This window comes from Taudactylus pleione, unplaced genomic scaffold, assembly GCF_031769625.1.
Source record: "Taudactylus pleione unplaced genomic scaffold, aTauple2 ptg000116l, whole genome shotgun sequence".
NCBI lineage: Eukaryota > Metazoa > Chordata > Amphibia > Anura > Myobatrachidae > Taudactylus > Taudactylus pleione.
The window spans coordinates 14405986-14419504 of NW_028284518.1; the positions used below are offsets into that span (position 1 = coordinate 14405986).

General features: G+C 46.1%; 1 protein-coding gene and 1 non-coding gene across 4 annotated transcripts in view; both read right to left on the reverse strand.

Annotated features, from left to right (window-relative positions):
- The window catches only part of FARS2 (phenylalanyl-tRNA synthetase 2, mitochondrial), a 551321-nt gene that overhangs the window by 43390 nt on the left and 494412 nt on the right, over positions 1 to 13519 (reverse strand). The window lies entirely within an intron of this gene.
- On the reverse strand, positions 10707 to 10888 carry LOC148524776 (U2 spliceosomal RNA). The gene has a single exon (XR_015878357.1). It is a non-coding gene; the product is annotated as a U2 spliceosomal RNA (small nuclear RNA).

Below are 13519 nucleotides of genomic sequence, written 5' to 3' on the forward strand. Positions count from 1 at the left end.
GAGGTAGGAACAGGACTGTACAGTGTGGGATGTGGAGGGAGGAACAGGACTGTACAGTCTGGGATGTGGAGGGAGGAACAGCACGGTACAGTGAGGGATGTGGAGGGAGGAACAGGACTGTACAGTGTGGGATGTGGAGGGGGGAACAGGACTGTACAGTGTGGGATGTGGAGGGAGTAACAGGACTGTACAGTGTGGGATGTGGAGGGAGGAACAGGACTGTACAGTGTGGGATGTGAGAGGGGAACAGGACTGCACAGTGTGGGATGTGGAGGGAGGAACAGGACTGTACAGTATGGGATGTGGAGGGGGGGACAGGACTGCAGAGTGTGGGATGTGGGAGGGGAACAGGACTGCACAGTGTGGGATGTGGAGGGAGGAACAGCACTGTACAGTGTGGGATGTGAAGGGAGGAACAGGACTGTACAGTGTGGGATGTGGAGGAGGGGAACAGGACTGCACAGTGTGGGATGTGGAGGGGGGAACAGGAGCACACAGTGTGGGATGTGGAAATGGAACAGGCGCACAAAGTGTGGGATGTGGAGGGAGGAACAGGACTGTACAGTGTGGGATGTGGAGGGAGGAACAGCACTGTACAGTGTGGGATGTGGAGGGAGGAACAGGACTGTACAGTGTGGGATGTGGAGGGGGGGACAGGACTGCACAGTGTGGGATGTGGGAGGGGAACAGGACTGTACAGTGTGGGATGTGGAGGAAGGAACAGGACTGTACAGTGTGGGATGTGGAGGGGGGACAGGACTGCACAGTGTGGGATGTGGGAGAGGGACAGGACTGCACAGTGTGGGATGTGGAGGGGGCACAGAACTGTACAGTGTGAGATGTGGAGGAACAGGACTGTACAGTGTGGATGTGGAGGGGGGACAGGACTGCACAGTGTGGGATGTGGAGGAAGGAACAGGACTGTACAGTGTGGGATGTGGAGGGGGGGACAGGACTGCACAGTGTGGAATGTGGGAGGGGGACAGGACTGCACAGTGTGGGATGTGGGAGGGGAACAGGACTGCACAGTGTGGGATGTGGAGGGTGGCACAGAACTGTACAGTGTGGGATGTGGAGGAACAGGACTGTACAGTGTGGGATGTGGAGGGGGGACAGGACTGCACAGTGTGGGATGTGGGAGGGGGACTGGACTGCACAGTGTGGGATGTGGAGGGGGGACAGGACTGCACAGTGTGGGATGTGGGAGGGGGACTGGACTGCACAGTGTGGGATGTGAAGGGGGGCACAGAACTGTACAGTGTGGGATGTGGAGGAACAGGACTGTACAGTGTGGGATGTGGAGGGGGGCACAGAACTGTACAGTGTGGGATGTGGAGGAACAGGACTGTACAGTGTGGGATGTGAAGGAACAGGACTGTACAGTGTGGGATGTGGAGGGGGGACAGGACTGCACAGTGTGGGATGTGGGAGAGGAACAAGACTGCACAGTGTGGGATGTGAAGGGGGGAACAGTAGCACACAGTGTGGGATGTGGAAGGGGGACAGGACTGTACAGTGTGGGATGTGGATGTGGGAGGGGAACAGGACTGCACAGTGGGAGGGGACAGGACTGCACAGTGTGGGATGTGGGAGGGGAACAGGACTGCACAGTGTGGGATGTGGAGGGGGGCACATAACTGTACAGTGTGGGATGTGGGATGGGAACAGGACTGCACAGTGTGGGATGTGGAGGGGGGACAGGACTGCACAGTGTGGGATGTGGAGGGGGGACAGGACTGCACAGTGTGGGATGTGGGAGGGGGACAGGACTGCACAGTGTGGGATGTGGGAGGGGAACAGGACTGCACAGTGTGGGATGTGGAGGGGGGCACAGAACTGTACAGTGTGGGATGTGGAGGAACAGGACTGTACAGTGTGGGATGTGGAGGGGGCACAGAACTGTACAGTGTGGGATGTGGAGGAACAGGACTGTACAGTGTGGGATGTGGAGGGGGGGACAGGGCTGCACAGTGTGGGATGTGGGAGGGGGACAGGACTGCACAGTGTGGGATGTGGGAGGGGAACAGGACTGCACAGTGTGGGATGTGGAGGGAGGAACAGCACTGTACAGTGTGGGATGTGGAGGGGGGGGACAGGACTGTACAGTGTGGGATGTGGAGGGGGGGACAGGACTGCACAGTGTGGGATGTGGGAGCAGAACAGGACTGCACAGTGTGGGATGTGGAGGGGGGAACAGGAGCACACACTGTGGGATGTGGAGGGGGAACAGGAGCACACACTGTGGGATGTGGAGGGGGGGAACAGGAGCACACAGTGTGGGATGTAGGGGAGCAGAGGAGCACACAGTATGGGATATAGGGGAGCAGAGGAGCACACAGTATGGGATGTAGGGGAATAGGGGAGCACACATTGTGTGATGTAGGGGAGCAAAGGAGCACACAGTATGTGATGTAGGGGAGCAGAGGAGCACACATTATGTGATGTAGGGGAGCAGAGGAGCACACAGTATGGAATGTAGGGGAGCAGAGGAGCACACAGTATGGGATTTAGGTGAACAGGGGAGCACACAGTGTGGAATGTAGGGGAACAGGAGCACACAGCATGATATGTGGAGGGGAAATGTGGGAGCACATAGCGTGGGATGTGGAGGGAGAACAGTGATGCACACAGTGTGGGATGTGGAGGGTAAACAGGAGCGCACTGTGTGGGATGTGTAGGGGGAAATGGGAGCACACATTATAGGATGAGTAAGAGGGAACAGGGGAAGCAGACAGCATGTGATTTGGGAGCACAAGATGTGGGGTGTTGAGGGGGGAACAGGAAAGCACACCGTGTGGGATGCAACACTGCTTCTTTTACAGGCACCTATTATTGGGAAGAAGGGGCGGGGGGGGGCACTTTCTAAAATTTTACCTAAGAAACCAATTTTTTCAGGGATGGCCCTGAGTGGAAGGTTTCACAAGCCCCCCTACACTGCCTAGCACTGATCACATTCCTCCCATCACTAGTCACACCTCCTGCAGCGGCACAAAATAGGCCCTTCATAACATTCAGCTCCAGGCCCATGTAGACCTTAATCTTCCACTGGGCGTATATATCTATTGGCAGAAGGCTGGTGGTTGAGGAGACACAAGAGGGGTAGCTGGGGAGACAGAAGGGGGGTAGCTGTGAAAAACAGAAGAGGGTGGCTGGGGAAACAGAAGGAGGATGGCTGCGAAGACAGAAGAGGAGCTGGCTGGGGAGACAGAAGGGGGACTTGCTCGGGAGACATTATAAATACTTATTTATTGTATAGTGTAATTATTCAGAAACTATGTGGAGAGGGGGGCGCCAGTCCATTACATTGCCAGGGGCGCTCAGACCCCTAGATACACCCAGTACTAGACTATCCTACCTCCGTTCGTTTGTACAGTACATCATTTAAATAAAGAAACATGTTTGAAAATCTTCCCTGCAGAGTAAAATGTCACTAGCTTAAACCTTGTACATCTCTTGACTTTGAAATGAACTGTCCTAGCCCAAACTCTATGGCAAATATTAAGATTCTGCTTCTAACAAGTCTTGATCTGAAGTGTTATCATGTTACCTGAGGCACTACTGCCCAATTCCTTTCCTTCTTCCAATTTGATCCCACAAATGAAGTACTGTAGGATCATCTACTCTTCTCCTCCTAGTCTACAACCTGTCCACTTGGCCCTCTACTCTTACAAATCATTTGCTGTGTGGTGCTCAACCCAGCCAACATCTATTATCTCTATCTTTACTGGTATCTTTCCCTCATTACAGCAGCATGCAGGCATTACCTATTCTTAAAGTAAAAAAATAAATAAATTCGGTATTAAACGCTCTTGCAGATTACCATCTCATGTCTCATTTGCATTTGATACTGATGACCATTCTGTTCTCACACAGACACTACATTCCCATTTTCTCCAAGACACTGGGCCTGATTCAGAGCCGCTCGTAAGCAGCCGCTCATCGGCTCCGAGCGATGTTCGCACATCTGCGCATGCGTATGGGTCATAATGCGCATGCGCCAACCAGTCATTGTGGTCGGAAATTGAGCGCTCGCAAAACAGCGAGTGCCTGCTAATTTGAGTGACAGGATGAGGCGTTTGTGGTTGGTAACAGGGGAAGGTGCTTGAAAACGGGGAGTGGAGATCCGAACGCAGGCGTGCCAAACGGTCAAAACGGGCGATTTAAGGGTGTGCATAATTAACAAAGCAGCGTCATCGACCACGTCACTTGGTTGTTTCTTAGCCTGAACTGTTCGCATGATTGCGGTAGGAAAATCCAACCACAAGCACTGCGAGCAGTTCAGACGCCTTTCGATGTACTCGATTAATCTAATAAATAGTGGAGATGACGTAGGATGCGAGCGGCCAGGGGGCATCTTTACAAAATAGCGAGCGCATGTTTCGTTTGCTCGCTCAGACATAGAGGCGTTAACAGACCGCAAAGAGCGAGCACTCAATTTAAATATCCGGTCCCTTTTTCTGAACGAGCGAGCGCAAATAGCGTCCGGCTCTGAATCAGGCCCACTGTCCTCTCCTTATTCTGATCCTACGCTAGATCCAACTCCTCCAAGGTTTCTCTATCAGTTGGAGTACAACTTTGACATCTACTGAAACAAATAAGCTCCATTGTATTTCAGCATCATCTCTATGCGGATGATCCCCAAATCTGCCATTATATCTAAGATTTCCTCTACCACCTCAAACTTGATTTTTCAAAAATTTAGTTAACATTATACCTGCAAAAAGGGAGGATTTGGAGTCTACACAGGATTGTCAATTATAGTCATCTGGTATGAATATATCTATTAAATACTTCTCCCTATAAGTAACAATAGATCATAATATCGATTTCCGGAGGGATGTGCCCCCAATAATAAATTGGACTATTTAGCAAGGGCTTTATCAATATACATTAAATTAGTGATTTATAAAACCCTAAGTGATGATAAAATGAAAAATGTATTATGTAATAAACTGTTAAGAAATCTTTCATCTGACTGTGATTATTATTTTATTATAATTGTAATGATAGTTATAACTATAATGCTAATGGAAGGAATTTGTCTTGCATCTACTTATAAGGTGAGATGAGTGGGTTCGGATTTACTCGGTTTTACTCGGATTTACTCGGATCTCAAAACGGCATTTTATTGGCTATCGGCTATCACGTGTTTTGGATAGCCAATAAAATAAATCCGAACTAATCCGAACTTGCGGTAAAATGGCGATAAGAACCGAGTAAATCCGAACCCGCACATCTCTACTTATAAGCAGTCCTACTAGAGCATTTTAGTAACAATTTATATATCTATACATAGAGACATAATTGATACTAAAATTATCTAGTAGCACTGCTGATATGTTGATGCACGGCAAAATCCCCCTACTAGGAACACAGTTCTAACTATAGATACAATGATAATCAAATAAAATAATACGTTTATTACACAATACATTTTTAATTTTCATCATCACTTATGATTTTACAATTGCTATTTTAATGTAAATCCATAAAGGTTATATATATATTTATATATATATATATATATATACACACACAGTCACACACACACACACAGTAACTGAGTGCCAAATTAACAATGGGGTGGGTGGAGCCTATCTGTGTGATTGCTCGGGTAGAATTAGGATACCTGTGTGTGGGGGTGGAATTGAGATGCTGGGAAAAAAATAGAGTAGTGGGAGAAATTAAGTGGGGTGCTGTCAGAAGTCAAGGGCATGAGGGTGCTCTGATGCATGAGGGGAGGAATTTGAGGTGTGAGGGGAGCAGTGTGAGAAGAACAGTGAGAGGAGAGCAGTGAGGTAAGCAGCATGACGTGTGGGAGTGAGTGAGCTGTGAGGTGAGAAGTAAGCTGTGGTGGGGAGTGAGATGTGAGGTCAGCAGTGAGGTGTGATGGGACAGTGTAAGTGGTTGGGGGGGAGTGAGCTTCAGGGTGAGCAGTGAGGTGTGATGGGACAGTGTAAGTTGTTGGGGGGGAGTGAGCTTCAGGGTGAGCAGTGACGTGTGATGGGGCAGTATGAGCTGTGGGGTGAGCAGTTAGGTGTGATGGGACAGTGTGAGCTGTGAGGGGAGTGAGTGAGCTGCAGGGTGAGCAGTGACGTGCGATTGGGCAATGTGAGCTGTGGGATGAGAAGTGAGGTATGATGGGACAGTGTGAGCTGCAGAGTGAGTTGTGATGCGGCAGTGTGAGCTGTGGGATGAGCAGTGAGGTGTGATGGGACAGTGTAAGATGGGGGGAGCGAGCTGCAGAGTGAGCAGTGAGGTGTGATGGGGCAGTGTTAGTTGTGGGGTGAGCATTGAGGTGTGATGGTACAGTGTGAGCTGTGAGGGGAGGGAGTGAGCTGCAGGCTGAGCAGTGAGGTGCGATCTGTGGGGGGAATGAACTGCGGGGTGAGCAGTGTTTAATGGGGACAGTGTGACATGTGGGGGGGGGGGTGAGCAATGTGAGCTGAGGGGTGGGAGGAGTGAGCCATGTCATCTTAGCAGCGACTGACACTATATTAGGTGAGTCCAGGGCCATAGACGTGGCCGGGCCTGGGTACTGTAGAGAGAGTGGCCTAATTGTTAATGCGTGACCATATTTCCCTACAAAAAACTTATGAAAATATAGTATGCACATGGAGCCGAGTACTGCACAGAATGGCGCTGTACGCCCCTCAGCTAGGGGCACATCCATATGTTTGTCAAGTGATCAGTGCAATCGTTTTCCCACACACATCATGTAGGGAGAGGAGCCTCCTGAGACCCACCACAGGTAAGAAGGGGAGGGCGGCGTACCCGGACCACCGCTGGGCCCATCCAACAAGCCTGGGTAATTAGTCCCCCCCTCCCCTCTCGGCGCCCCTGGGTGAGTCCCTACCAATGGCTCCCCTGGTGGATCATTCATGCTGCAGTCCGACATCCGAGAGCACCTGTGAAATTCAAAAACCACTATTTACCAAAGAGGGTATTGCGTTGTGTCAGCCATTATGAAAATGATAGTTTATTACTCACAAAAAAATACCAGAATCAGTAGACAATGCTTTAAACAATATTTGTTATGTGCAGTGATTCCTTTATAAAATGTATTGCTGATTTTTACATCTACCACAACTAAGACTGTGTCTTTTGATAATTGACTTGTGGCATATTTGTCTAATGAAAAGAAACAACGGTATCCCTCAAATTACTTATCAAGAGACAGAACACGATTGGCTTTTGGACATCATTATACATTCAGTGACAGTTTCCATAAAATGTTTTAATACTCACCTTTGGAAAATCTGCTTTACAAGTGTGAACCTCAATTAACAGGTATATTTTGTCAATATTACTTAGTTACTAGTGTATTATAAATGCCTGGTTCATAACTTGACACTAAAAGAGCAGAAAGTATGAATGTCACCTTCAAAGTTAAGTCAGGGATGATTCGAAGACTGAATTACAGTATATAGAGATTATTCATAGCTTTTTTCAATTAGTGTCCAAAAATCTGTATGCTTGTACGTATATAATACACATTTCACACAATGTTGTCATCCATAATATTACTTTGATCTATCACAAAATATGAAATCCGTGATCTTGGCATCCCTTATCTATTATGCAGCACCGGGATACTGATTTTGAGCTAAGATGAAGTTTGGAGAGTTGATAGACATGCAAAAATATATTGTAAGAACTTTGCTAAACAGAGATAACTCATTATGTTTATAATATCAACATTCCTCATACAAATGTTGTTAGGTTGAGTCAATTTAATTTGATCTAAATTGTTAATTATTCTAATTTCAATATAATACAAGTTGAGTCTCCCATATCCAAATATTCCGAAATACGGAATTTTTTTGGCTTGACTGAGAAAATTAAACCTTTGATTTTTGATAATTCAATGTACACAAACTTTGTCTAAGGCACAAATTATTACAAATATTGTATAAAATTACCTTCAGGCTGTGTGTATAAGGTGTATATGAAACATAAATGAATTTCATGTATGTACACAAAATTTGTTTGAGCCACAAAATTATTGAAAATATTGTATAAAATTACCTGCAGACTGTGTATAAGGTGTATATATGCATTGTGTGTGTATATTTGGGTCCCATTCCCAAGATATTTCATTAGAATATGCAAATATTCCAAAATACGGAATATTCCATTATCCAAAATACCCCTGGTCCCAAGCATTTTGGATATCGGAGACTCAACCAGTAAATAGCTTTTATAGTTACAGGTTATACCACTTGGTTGCTAACTATCAATATGTAAGTCAAATTTTTGTCTCATTAAATAAAGGAAAACCTTATCTGTAAATATATGGCCTGTTATAAAGAGTGGTAAACTACACACGGCAACACTAATGTAGTCTAGTATGTTCTCTTGTCCTAAAGGTCAATCATTTCAATTTATTTCAAATTTATAACCCAATGAAAATGTGCCAGCAAAAATAGGATTTTGGTACAGGTACTTACCAGTAAAATCTCTTTCTCCGATTCCACAGAGGACATTGGAGATCAAGACACTGGGTATAGAAGGGTGGATGAGTAGGGCTGGCATTTTAAATCTTTAAGTGTGAGTGACTCCTCCCCCATCAGAACTGGGGAAAGGTTTAGGCGGGACAACAGAGGCTGTTGTAGAAGAACCCCCTGTAGAAGACTGAATCTGAGAGAAATCCAGGCGGCGCTGACATATCGACAATGCAGAGACCTGAACTCTTGAGAGAACCGAGGCATAACCCAGCATCCAGGTCCCGGTGTAGAAGGGAAGGAGACAGGACAACGAAAGCAGTGGTGGGAATTCCCACGCTCTTCACCCCAGTTCACATAAGAACACCAGATGCGATGATAATGAGTAGAAGAAAACCGGGTTGCGAACCCTGAACACGGTGGAAACCACAGAGTCCGGAACCCCGCTACATTTAAATAGCGACCTCAAAAGCCACGCCATAAAATGCCGGGTGCTGTAGGTCAGGGAAAACTAACTAACCTAGAAGCAGGAGGTCCGGGCAAAACAGTAGTAGCCAGGGATCCCTGATAAGGAGCAGTTGGAGATTTGAGAACCAGATCCAACTGCCAGGTTGGAGTTACAATGAAAACTGTGTCCACCTCTCGCTAGACCCGCTTGAGGACTAGCGGAAGAAGGGAAAAAAAGAGGGAAGAGATACACAAGATCATACTGCCAACACTGTCAGAGTGCCCACCGCCTCAGCATTCAGGTCCTGAAACCTGGAGCAGTACCGAGGCACCAGAAGACTGTGAATAGACGCCATGATGTAAGTCTGACCTGCCCCACCTACTGACTAGCAGTTGGGAAAACCCACCTGCTGAAGGTCACATTCTTCAGGATGACGGACCAGACGACTGAGGAAGTTGGGCTCCCAGATATCCTCTCCTAGTAGAACACCCTTGAGGTTGCCAAAACACAAGGCCCTGTCCACCGTAGAATGCGACTTGCCTTGTGTAAGGCCCAGAGACTGTGTGTCCTTCCTTGAAGGATAATAAACTCGACAGCCATGGCGTTGTCTAATAGGATTCGAACAGGCCAACCTTCGAGAAGGGAGTTAGCTTCCAGAAGTGCGTGAAGATGTCACAGAGTTCTAGTCCATCGATCGGAGCGACGATGCGTGAAGTGACCATTGACCCTGGAAGTGATTGTCTAGAACAACCATTAAAAATCCAGAGCATGTTAGCCAAGGCTCTAGCAAGCAAGGAGGGAAAGCAGGCATGTGAAAACTGTGAACACCTACAGATGTAGCCATGCTCATCCATCCCGCGATGCAAGCACATCGTGGCATGGGTGGCACGATTAGTGTGCCCACGTCTATGGCACGCCATAGACAATGGGGAGAACGCTGGGTGCGCCTAGTCGCAGCCCAGCGAGAACTGCACCGCGATGCGTGACATTGTGCACGTGCATCGCGGCAATGATGAAGACGGCTACATCTATATGTACCTCGGACGGCAATGTGGATATAACGCCCAAGGATATAAAAGCGCACTAAAGGTTTGGCAGACCAGGGCCATTCATAGAAGGATCGAGAACCAGCAGGATACCAAAAAAACAAACTTACATACAATAACGAAAGTAATAGGTTATGTACATTAGGTCAGTGCGAAGCCGCATTAATGCCTTCACTCTGGCTAGTCTTACATATAGAAGGAAGTATTGGATATAGAACAAAACTTCTAGGGTTTAGAGCCAAACTGATAGGAAGGAGGTAGCCTACTGGGACAGATGTCTGCAAGTACAACTGTGAAGGTATTATGTCAAGATTGTGCTTTTGCAGTAAGCCTGTTACTCTTCTAAATGGACAAGAGTAGCTGCTTAATAAAAAGTGGAGCAAACACTTACCAATGAGCGACCAGTGACCACTTGGACTCTTTGTAGACTTAACTGACCTGTGTTCAACATTGCCAATATCCTCATGCAGGTAGAGTACCAATAGGTTCCGTAGGTTGACTGAGACTGTACACCTTACAACCTGTTCTGTAGACTGGGGTAGCATCAGTAAAAGCCTCGCCATGTATTAAAAACTAGGAGAGTTGTTAGTAAAGACATTAGTGGTCACATCAAGATACCGCAGTCTATGACGCATAGAATGAAACAGCGTAAAACTAGAATTCTTCATGTGCTCTCATGGGAGGCGGATTAGAACTTTTAAGTCTAAATGAACTGGCTCATGGGAAAGACCAGACCATACAGCCTAGTACTGGGATGGATATAAACACATACTCCACACTGGATAATGGAGAGGGACAGAGATATACTCTAATAAATGCGTGGAGTGGACAAAGCAAGCTCTTGATCCATCACCCTGTAGCAAAATTAATTTAACATATGGCCCCCAATAGGGGTGAATCAGATATCAAACTGATAAGAACAGATACTACTGATACACCGGGCAGTCTACAGCCTCATTGTTTTCATCAGTACAGTGCAACGTAATACTGTATATATATATATATATATATATATATATACACACACACACACAGTGCATCCGGAAAGCAGTCATAGCGCTTCACTTTTTCCACATTTTGTTGTGACAGCCTTATTCCAAAATGAAATAAATTAATTTTTGTCCTCAAAATTTTAAACGCAATACCCCATAATGACAACATGTAAAAAGTTTTTTTAAAATTTTTGCAAATTTAATAAAAAAAAAAAAAAAAAACTAAGAAATCACATGTCCATAAGTATTCACAGCCTTTGCTCAATACTTTGTTGATGCACCCCTTTGGCAGCAATTACAACCTCAAGTCCTTTTGAATATGATGCCACAAACTTGGCACACCTATCTTTGGGCAGTTTCGCACATTTCTCTTTGCAGCACCTTTCAAGCTCCATCAGGTTACATGGGAAGTGTCGGTGCACAACCATTTTCAGATCTCTCCAGAGATGTTTAATCGGATTCAAGTCTGGGCTCTAGCTGGGCTACTCAAGGACAGCCAGAGAGTTGTCGTAAAGCCACTCCTTTGATATCTTGGCTGTGTGCTTAGGGTCGTTGTCCTGCTGAAAGATGAACCGTCACCCCTGTCTGAGGTCAAGAGCGCTCTGGAGCAGGTTTTCATCCAGGATGTCTCTGTACATTGCTGCATTCATCTTTCGCCCTATCCTGACTAGTCACCCAGTTCCTGCCGCTGAAAAACATACCCACAGCATGATGCTGCCACCACCATGCTTCGCTGTAGGGATTGTATTGGCCTGGTGATGAGCAGTGCCTGGTATGCTCCAAACATAATGCCTGGCATTCACGCCACAGAGTTCAATCTTTGTCTCATCAGACCAGAGTCCTTCTGGTGCATTTTGGCAAACTCCAGGTGGGCTGCCATGTGCTTTTACTAAGGAATGGCTTCCGTCTGGCCACTCAAATATACAGGACTGATTGGTGGATTGCTGCAGAGATGGTTGTCCTTCTGGAAGGTTCTCCTCTCTCCACAGAGGAATGCTGTAGTTCTGACAGACTTACCATCGGGTTCTTGGTCACCTCCCTGACTAGGGCCCTTCTCCCCCGATCACTCAGTTTAGATGGCCGGCCAACTCTAAGAAGAGTCCTGGTGGTTTCCGAACTTCTTCCATTTACGGATGATGGATGCCACTGTGCTCATTGGGACCTTGAAAGCAGCAGATATTTTTCTGTACCCTTCCCCAGATTTGTGCCTCGAGACAATCCTGTCTCGGAGGTCTACAGACAATTCCTTGGACTTCATGCTTGGTTTGTGCTCTGACATGCACTGTCAAGTGTGGGACCTTATATATAGACAGGTTTATGCCTTTCAAAATCATGTCCAATCAACTGAATTTATCACAGGTGGACCGCAATTAAGCTGTAGGAACATCTCAAGGAAGATCAGTGGAAACAGGATGCACCTGAGCTCAATTTGAGCTTCATGACAACGGCCGTGCATACTTATGTACATGTGATTTCTTAGGGGTTTTTTTTTAATTAAATTTACAAAAATCTCAAAAAACCTTTTTACACATTGTCATTATGGGGTATTGTGTGTAGAATTTTGAGGACAAAAATGTATTTATTCCATTTTGGAATAAGGCTGTAGCATAACAAAATGTGGAAAAAGTGAAGCTTTGTGAATACTTTCTGGATGCACTGTAAATACCTAACTTTCCTGGGCTTGCTACTAACAACCCCATGATTCTTACAGAGTACATTGCCCCTTTTTAACACAATATGCATGAGTTTAAATGTATTCTATATTATACCCCCAATAGCCCAATACTTGCTATAAGAATATTTTTGGCTTGTATTTTAAGATGACCATTTGGTGGATACTGTTGTTCCTAGTATTATCTTAATGCTGCCTGGGCTTTAATATCTTTATTAAATGGTTTGAACAGATCTATATATAGAAACTGAAGGACAAGTGGAAATGTTTTCTCCATTTGTATGCCTTAAATTAATACACTATCCCCATTTCAATGGGGATAGCTGTAAAATGAATGCCTTAGTACAACCTGGAGTAGTTTATGCATAGTACTGTACTCCATCTTTATCAAGTCAATGTCTTGATCCTTGAATGTTGCCTCACTAAGCTATACGATACCTTGATATTGTTCACTTTAATGATTATGCATGATTTTGCCTGTTGTATATTTATTTATGTATCCTCAATTAGGACACTGTGGGCGGAATTCAATTGATTCTTGCCCCCATCGCGCCCGACAGAGCTATTCAATTCTTGCTCCTGTCGGGCACGATCAGCTGACAGCGCTACATTTCAGCTCGCAACCCAAGGGGGGTGAGAGCTGAAATGTGCGAAAAGTGACATGTTTGGGTGCCCAAACATCACTTTTCGCGATCGCGCCCAGCACTTTGGTCGGGTTTAGCTGCTTTACGAGGCTAAACCCGACCACTTTGGGCGCGATCAGCACGAAAATCTGGAATAATTGCATAGCGGCCCGCGAACTCCTGTCACTTTAGACGGGAGATGCGGGCCGCGAAAACAATTGAATTCCGCCCTGTATGTTGGACACTATTACTTTTTGTAATGTTGTGATAGAACGTGTTACATTTATAATGCTT